The sequence below is a fragment of the Lepus europaeus genome, chromosome 8 (assembly GCF_033115175.1).
Source record: "Lepus europaeus isolate LE1 chromosome 8, mLepTim1.pri, whole genome shotgun sequence".
In the NCBI taxonomy this organism is placed as follows: Eukaryota; Metazoa; Chordata; class Mammalia; order Lagomorpha; family Leporidae; genus Lepus; species Lepus europaeus.
Window position 1 is genome coordinate 105,825,440 of NC_084834.1, and position 9,368 is coordinate 105,834,807.

Sequence of the window (9,368 nt, forward strand, 5' to 3'; positions counted from 1 at the left end):
AGACCAGGAGAAGCACCTGGCTCCTGGCTTCGGATCAGTGCGATGTGCCGGCCACAGCAGCCATTGGAGGATGAACCAATGGCAAAAAGGAAGACCTTTCTCTCTGTTTCTCTCTCTATCTACTCTGCCTGTCAAAAAAAATAAATAAATAATTTTATTTTAAATGGCTTATAGATAAGATTGTCCATAAATTTAAGCTGCTAAAATCAATCAAAGATACATTTTAATTTGTGGGACCTGAATCTGTGTATCATATGTTTTAGACTTGTTGGTAGAAAGAAACTAAAAACATTTTAGATGGTTGTGCTTAAGTTTACTGGCTAAACAAACCACACCATGTTAGATATTTAAGAGGTGTTTTCAAATACATGATTCTTAAAATTTATAGAAGGCATTGGACCTTCTGGTAAATGTTTTCTTAAGTTGTTGTTATCTAATGGTTGAAACGGTTTGCTAAGTATTCATGTGATATTGCTATTGTCAGCAAGCGATCTAGGACTTGCTCCCTCATTTCTCTATTCTAAGCCCAACTTGTTCTTTCATTTCTCTATTCTCTTCAAGGTAGGAAACTAATTCTATTATGAAGGAATCTGTAGGATGCACAATTTAATCTTTAGACCTTATAAAAGAGATGACTAACATTTTTCTGCAATAGCATAGCCAAAATAAGAACTTAATAATCTCATAGCTAGATTCACTTCGCCATCAGCGAAGTATATAGTAAGTAGAAAAAACCTCCCTTTCAGACCAAAGGGAAAGAAAGTTTTTAAGTGAGAATATAATTTTCCTCATGGGCATTGTCTACCTTAGAAAAACTACTACAGAACATGCCTGTGACTATAGACTTGTAGTTCAGGCCACCGAAGATTAGAGATGGGACTTGGGCACTCCCTTGACTTGCATCCTCTGGTCTGCTTTAACACAAACCAGGAGGAAAAGAAAGCTCGGCATCAGAAGCAATGGGTGGCAGGCCTATTAATGGCTGATCTGTACAGTGATCTGCCCTCAAGGAGACCCAACAGGCCAGTCCACTGCAGTGGCTTTCAATGTGGTAAGTCTGGGCTTCAGCAGAAGTCAGCTTGTGAAGAGCCCTGGCAGCTCTGCCAAGAGTTGGATCACTGGAAATGGACCTGCCCTGGAGTCCAAGGATGCCCAGGTCAGAGCCACAGATCTTATTGGCTCTAAGCTGAAAAGCCCTTCACTCAGCCCAACTTCCAAAGTGACCACTGCAGCTGAGGGAACAGCCAAGTAGGGTCAGCAACATTGCAGGCAGAACTGTAAATTTCTTGTTAGAGATGCCCCCTGCCTTTACCTGGCCAGCTCTCCTCCCAGGCCAGCCAAGTAATGAAAGTCAACAGAGTGCCTTCCCCTAGGAGGTTCACACCTCCCTTAGGATGTACCCCATGTGAAGAGATAGATAGGTCTGGGCCTCTGAATTTACAAGGCCTAAAGCCCACCAGATTATTATCAAGCCCCTTCTATCAGGTTCTATTTGCCTCTCAATCAGAAAACTTACTTGTAGCTTAGACAGCACCTTGCTTAGCTCCTCTAATAATGACTCTGTCCTTTGTTCTAGGCCCTGTCTAGTGCACTTGGGCCTCATTCCTTTGTAATCATAACCTCTACTCTACCACCAATGGCTCTACTCCCAACATGTGTGTACTGATGGTCCTCTTCCCCACTTAATGCTGTATAATTGTTCAAACCTGGTAAATGCCACTCTTAGGATCATTGGTTACTAGCCTCACTCTGTCTTTTATGACCTTGTCTAAATATGATCAGAGTCGGCAAACTTGGAAGGCTTCCATAGCCTTGGCAACTCATGACGACAGCCTAGGGTGGTTACTGGCGCCATAAACTAGAGTCTCAATTTGTTGGGTCAACAACAGGAGTCACTGTGCACTTGCTCCTCATGTGGGATCTCTGTCCTTAATGTGCTGTACATTGTGATTTAATGCTATAACTAGTACTCAAACAGTATGTTTCACTTTGTGTTTCTATGTGGGTGCAAACTGTTGAAATCTTTGTACTAAATTGATCTTCTGTATATAAAGAGAATTGAAAATGAATCTTGATGTGAATGGAAGGGGAGAGGGAGCGGGAGAGGGGAGGGTTGTGGGTGGGAGGGAAGTTATGGGAGGGGGAAGCCATTGTAATCCATAAGCTGTACACTGGAAATTTATATTCATTAAATAAAAGTTAAAAAAAATAAATAAAATAAAATAAAAATACGAATCTGAGCATGCTCATGCTGTTGCTTAAAATTTACAAATGATTTATCAAACCCCTTAGAAAAAAATTTTAAATCCTAAATCCACCAAAATTGTGCATTAGCCCTGTATTATGGGCATAAGTATCTCAAATTTTATTCCAGGTTCTTGTCCTCACAGAGAAAATAATTCAAAACAGAGACATACATACAGTGTACAAGTGACAGCAGCATTTATTTAAAAGAGAGAGGGTGAATATACATTCATGTGTAAGTATAGGCAACCACACATGGACAGATACCCATCATGAGTGGGCCAGAGTGTTTCCTATGAGGAGAGAGAAGGGAGAAGGCCAGAGAAGGACCCATAAGCATGGTTTCAGAAGCCAAGAGAAAAAGAAAGTTCTCATGATATCAGGTTTTCATGAGATAAGTGGTTGTACACCAACTGTATATAAAAACAAGGTGTTCAGTGTTTGGGAGGCTTTCTGAGAGCTTCATGGCATGTCTGTGTGGAATTTGAGTTCCACATGGTCATCATGGTGTCTCCTCCTTCCTTCTGCTGTTTGAGACACAAGTGCATTATGGGTAAGTGGGCATACTGGATTGGTAGGTAAGAAGGTGCAGTTACCATACCGGGCTACAGAGAAATTATGAAAAAAATTCCAGCTTTATTTATTCCTACCTAACTCCCTGCTTAGTTCCCCACATCACGTCGACCCAAATTACCTCTCTGATGTCACTTCAAATCATTCTCCCCACTATTATCATCATACTGGGCATGCTGGTTATTATATTTGAATTGTGCTATGCCTCCAAAATGTCATGTGTTGAAATCCTGACTCCTGAGACTGGGAGTATGGTTGGAAACAGAGCTATTGCAAGTGTAATTAGTTAAGATGGGATCCTTCTAGAAGAATTCAGTACAGCTAGTGTCTTAAAGAAGGGGGGAATTTGGACATCAATGTGTATGGGGGGAAGGTGATGAAAATATATACAGATTGAGGTGCTGTTTCTGCCAGCAAAGAACATAAAGATTATCAGCAAATTACCAGAAGCCAGGGCAGAAACTTGGAAGATTCCTCCTCACAGCCTTCAGGAGAAATCAGTTCTGCCAGTCCCTAAATGTCAGGCCGTGGAAAAGCACACAACGTCCCCCAAATTAAGAAGGACCCTGGGGACCTGCAAATGAAGAAAGAAGCTCTGCACAAGGATAAAAGAGTTTATTAGGGCAACTTAACATATGGAATCCCAGGCTGGGGTGGACAAGAACGCGCACAAAATGTGGAGCAAGTCTGTCCACACACCATGATACTAGAGGCGTGATTTTATACTTTCACAAACCATAAGGGAGCTAGGAGTTGGAACTTGTGTTACCACATCTTTACTGGGTTTTTGTTTTGTTTTGTTTTTTGTTTTTTTGTCTCTTTGAAAGAAAAAGCAGGGGCCGGCACTGTGGTGTAGCGGGTAAAAGCTGCCGCCTGCAGTGCCAGCATTCCATATGGGCACCGTTGGGTCCTGGCTGCTCCACTTCCAATCCAGCTCTCTGTTTCTGGCCTGGGAAAGCAGTAGAAGATAGGCCAAGTCCTTGGGCCCCTGTACCTGCGTGGGAGACCAGGAAGAAGCTCCTAGCTCCTGGCTTCGAATCCACACAGCTCTGGCCATTGTGGCCAACTGGGGAGTGAACCAGCAGATGGAAGACTTCCCTCTCTTTGCCTCTCCTTCTCTCTCTGCGTGTAACTCTGACCTTCAAATTAATAAATCAATCTTAAAAAAAAAAAAGAAAGGAAAAGCAACAGACAGATGACAGAGGGATCTATATGCTGGTTCACCCACCAAATGTCCATCAGGGCCAGGGCTGGGACTGACTGAAGCAGGGAGACAGGAACTGAAACCAGGTCTCCCACATGGGTGCCAGGGACCCAAGTACTTGAGTCATCACTTGCTGTTGCCCAGGGTGCACGAGGCTAGAACTAGAAGCCGAGTAGGGACTCAAACTCAAGCACTCCAATATGGGCTCCGGGTGTCTCATTTGGCATATTAAAGCTAAGCCAAATACGCACCCCTTCCTTCACCTTTCTTTAAGGACTAGCTCCTTGAGTGCCTGTTGGACTGTCCACCTTATCAAAAGGCTTGTGGTCACACCTCAGTTATGACTGGGCAGTGGTGCAAGTTAGGCCGATAGGTGGTCCTTGAGGGAGAGAACAAACAAAATGCGTGGTGACAGTCGAGATAGTGTATTGTGGTTTGCTGCCACACACTTGACCTTGTCCTCCTACAGAACTGATCAACAACTTGTGTGCTTTCAGCCCTTCGGTTTGTGGTACTTTCATTACAGCAGCCCTAACAAGTGAACACCCTAGGATTCTGGCCACTCAGAAGTACCCTTCCTCACAAGTACCCTTCACCTGCCACAGTAGTTTCCCTCGTCTGTTCCTAACTATGCCATCCTTAGGCCTTGCTTTGCCATTGTTTGTTCCAAAGAGAGAATCTTAGCTTCCCACACTAGGTAAGAACCCTCTTCGTCCCCAGCCTACACTTACCCTAAATTCTACTGGACCTTACAATTCCTCAAAGCTCTATGCACTCCTGAGCTATCCCATTGTTTTCTTACTGCCCATCTTCTGTGTTTAGCATTGTGCCAGGCAAGGGACCACATCTGTCTCATTCACGGTGGTATTCTCTTTGCCTGTTCCAGCAGCTGATACATTATTTGTGCCCAAGAACTATTTATTGACTAACTTCTTTGATGTTAACTTGGACTTCTCTGTTCTCAAATATCGTCTCAAAGATCCCACACCCTTAGTAATAATTCGCATCCAAATATTTCTACCCTCATGTATATATTCATGTGCCTGAAGGCAGCTTCATAGTTTTATAATTTGTTGTTGTCATACCTAACATTTTATTCCATTCCACCACACATCTGTATAAGCAATAACTTGTAAATGTACTAGAGTCCAGGAATGTTTTTGATTTGGGTCCTATATTACTGAAAAGAATCTGAATTATTTGGCAAGCTGACACCCTCATAAGATTCTATCTGTACAGCGAGGCAGATGAAGGAAACTGAGTGAGAGAGAACACCAAAGGAATGAAGCACTTTTTTTAGATTCATTTTATTTATTTGAAAGACAGAGTTACAGAGAGAGGTAGAGTCAGAGAGAGAGAGAGAGAGAGAGGTCTTCCATCCGCTGGGTCACTCCCCAAATGGCCACAACAGCCAGAACTGAGTGGATCCAAAGCGAGGAGCCAGGAGCCAGGAGCCTTCTCTGGGTCTCTGGTGTGGGTGCAGGGGCCCAGGTATTCAAGTCATCTTCTACTGCCTTCCCAGGCCATTGCAGAGAGCTGGGTCGGAAGCGGAGCAGCCAGGACTCAAGCTAGCGCCCATGTGGGAAGCTGGCACTGCAGGCCAGGGCTTCAACCTACTACGGCACAGCACCGGCCCCGGAAGCACATTTTCATAATTTTTTATTTATAGAAGGTGAACAAATTTCATGTATTCCATAGACACACATTTAGGGGCATTGTGATACTTCCCACACTACCCTCCCTCCTCCTTCCTTTCTTATTCTTTTAACCTTTACAATAAACTTTCAGTTTATTTTATAATCATAAGCTTAACCTTCCACTAGGTAATGAATTCAACAAATAGTAAGAAGGAAAAGGCACTATTCCTCAATCATAGAGACAAGGCTATAAATAATCACCAAATCTCAAAATGTCAATTTCACTCATACACTTTACATTTTTAGTACTCTCTTAAAAACCACAAATCAGGGAAAACCAAATAGTTATTTAACCTGAAAACTTCTGGTGACATACTGAATTGGGGGATTTGGCGAGAATTACTTAGAATCTGTGGAGTAGTGAAAGTTTATCTAAAAACATCTATAGTTCTATTCTTGTAAGAAAAAAAGAAAATAACACATAGTTCTAGGTAGATTACCTTGACCTCAGGCTAATTCTAACTTAGCCTGACTTTTGACTCCCAAAGAAATGCACCAGCCCTTGGAAACAGTCTGTTTAAACAGTCAGGAGCCTCTCTGTGGTGCAGCTCTTGAGTGAGTGGATTTACTAAGGGAAAACACGTTGATTTATCCTAGAGAGAAATTTCTAAATAAATGTGAGTTTGACAGTTCTTCTCACAGAGGTATATAAGCTAAAGATGCAACATTCTGCAGTATCATGTCCTCTAACATATTCTGCTGGTCACAAAAGAACTGAAGGGTGCAGGTACATTTTGAATTCCATGATGTAAGAACACATCTTATAGTAGTGCCCGCTACTCCCAGAAAAAAGAGGGTCCAGGTGCTTTGATCTGTCCCAGTCTTCATTTAGGAAACATTGCTGAAGCACTTTTCCATTGCAACCATGGTGGCTGATGCTGTTAATAAAAAAATTGCATAAAAATTACCCACTAAGAATTGCCAATTCTCAGTTGATGGCCTGTCCATTACGTGCCAGGCTCTGTACTAAATATTTCTCAAACATTATATCCTTCAAAAGTGACCACAGCCCTGTGACTTAAGTACTATCATTGTCTTCATTTTATGAGGAACTAAAACCTCAGAGAGGTGTGATAATACACACGAGGTGAAAAAGCAGGGATTGAAATGCAGCTATGTCTGACTTCAATGCCTAAGCTCTTGCTCAATGCGTTATCCTACCTCGCAATATAGCATGGCTCAATTACTGACATTCTTCCTCCAAACCCATCAAATGCAGGTTGAGCTTCTGATCTCAGAAAGATAATGTAAAAGTAGGCTTGAGAAAGAGGATTTAATTCCACAGTAATACAGAAATGCATTCGGTAATCTTTTCTTAGAATGAGTTTATGGACCATTTCACATAAGCTCCCAAAGTTCAAAAGTCAGGATTATAGTGATTTTTATTTGACTCAGTGAGTTAAAGAAAAACAGAATTGAGAGAAAAGGTCTCCAGAATCATAAGTCGAGTGAGTGGGGGCAGTGGAGTGTCTTTGTGTGTGTGTGTGTGTGTATGTACGTGCGCACGCCCGCGCATGTGTATGTGTGAATATGAGAAAGTAAATTGAAAATAGTATAGAAAACTTAGCTGGAGTTTTGAGTCAAGAAAAAAATGCAATCTAATTTTTAACCACCAACACAAAAATTGAATTTGTATATATTTTTGGTAGAGCAAATCCAAAGCTTTCTTGAGCATCTCTAAAAACATTTTGACTCCAAATTTTAGAGCAAATCATAAAAGGAAACTATATTTCTCAAGATCCCAAAGAGAAGGTAGCTTACAGATGTAAGCATTGGTTGAACTCATAATTCTGGAAATAACTTCAGGACCACCCTCAAACAGGAGAATAGGCATGAGTCATTTTGGTATTTCATTTTTATGGATCTTCCCCACCATTGAGCTTTCCGAGTTTCTTTCTCTCTCTCTCTCTCTCTCTCTCTCTCTCTCTCTCTCTCTTTCTCTCTCTCCTACCCTCCCTCCCTTTCCTCAATCAGTTCCTGAAGAGTAGGAATGACTTGACCTGGTTGGTGAGGTCAGTGAATTTGACAGAGAAACTGTGAAATCTTTCAGGAAACACACTATGCTGTCGACCTGAGTAGACTCTGCACTGGGCGAATTGACGCCTTTCCTGTCCTAAATCAGAGGCAGCCAGAGGAACACAGGACCTCCAGATTCCGGATTCAGTCTCCTGAAGTCAATCTGTCCAGAGACATGAGTCAAACTCTCACCACCTCATCAAATTCTCTTACTTCATCATTTAACCAGATTACTCTTTTGCCTCTTCTCTGACTTTTCTTTTTGTTTTAGAGTTATTCCAAACTGAATGGGCAAGAATTGAATTATCTATTAGATCCCATAAAAGACTCCAGAACTATAAAGAAATAGGATAACAATAGCTTGCAAACAGAAAAAAAAAAGAATAAAATGCTTCTTTTTAGTAAATTCTGGAAATAAGAACTAGAATTAGATAGATGCACTTTACAAAATTTATATTGGTCCAGTTTTTCCATTTCCAAACATAACTAATGTAACTCTGGTAGGTCAAATCCAGCAGGCTTATACTTCAGGGAATACATGGAGATAATTCTGGGTCATGAAGGAGAATATTCTGGGTAATAATCAGACATTTTATTTTCTATCCATACTGTCTTATTTTGTATTTCTTCTAACTGAATCAGGAAGTGTACATGTTGTGGGCACTTTGAAAATGTGTTCTGCCTATTACGCAAAGAATGTATTACTACAAATAAGGTAACTGACTGGAAATCTATGCCAGTGTTTCTTCCAGGCTGCCACTCCATGGATGGCTCCAGTCAATGAAGAGTGCAGAAGACCTTATTCCAGAGAGTTCCTGCACATTCTGCTGTACAACCTTATCTTTTAGATTCCCTGATGACATTGCCAAAACCATGTGGCATTCCACCCTCCTTTCCTTAGCTATTTCTCCACTCCAGGTCAGACCTGCTTAGCAGTGAGATGGTCCACCCAGCCTTCTCTGGACCCTGCCCCATTTTCTTCCATGCTAGCATCATCCCCTAATGCAACCTTATACATTTCATCCCACCTTGGTGTCTTCTTGGAAAATGCTGAGGGCAATGTTTGCAGATAGCATAAGTAGAGTCCATTCACAATGGAAGAGAACTAGAGGCCAGCATTTTAAAACTTTTTTTAAAATAGCAAGAACAGAGTTAGCTAAAGCTTTATAATATGGTTAATACTGCATGATAGCTAATGTAGAATGGCCCTCTATAAAGGATGAATTTTGAGTAGTGCCACAAAGAGATAACATCATTAGGATTTCTCAGAACTGATTCTAACTCTGTTCAGTAATTATAGGTGTGAGAAAAGGATTAGCCAGGGGTTAGGTGAAAATGAACTGTTAGTACAGACTCAAAACAAAGAAAGAAAAAGTGAGATTTCCCTAGCCACACTGACCATGAGTTTTATAAACACCATATAATTAACTAATTTGTGATTAGCATCAGAAAAATAAGGATCTCAAAATATTCATGAAAAAATGCATGTTACTTTAAAAATCTATGCTTGAATATCAATTTTTCACACCAAAATAACTTATTGTTTAATTTCATTTTTTCCACAAACATTTTGTAGCACCCTCTTCCATTATTGGTTCTACTCAATGTAGTTCCAAGAGTGAGCAGACCAAGAA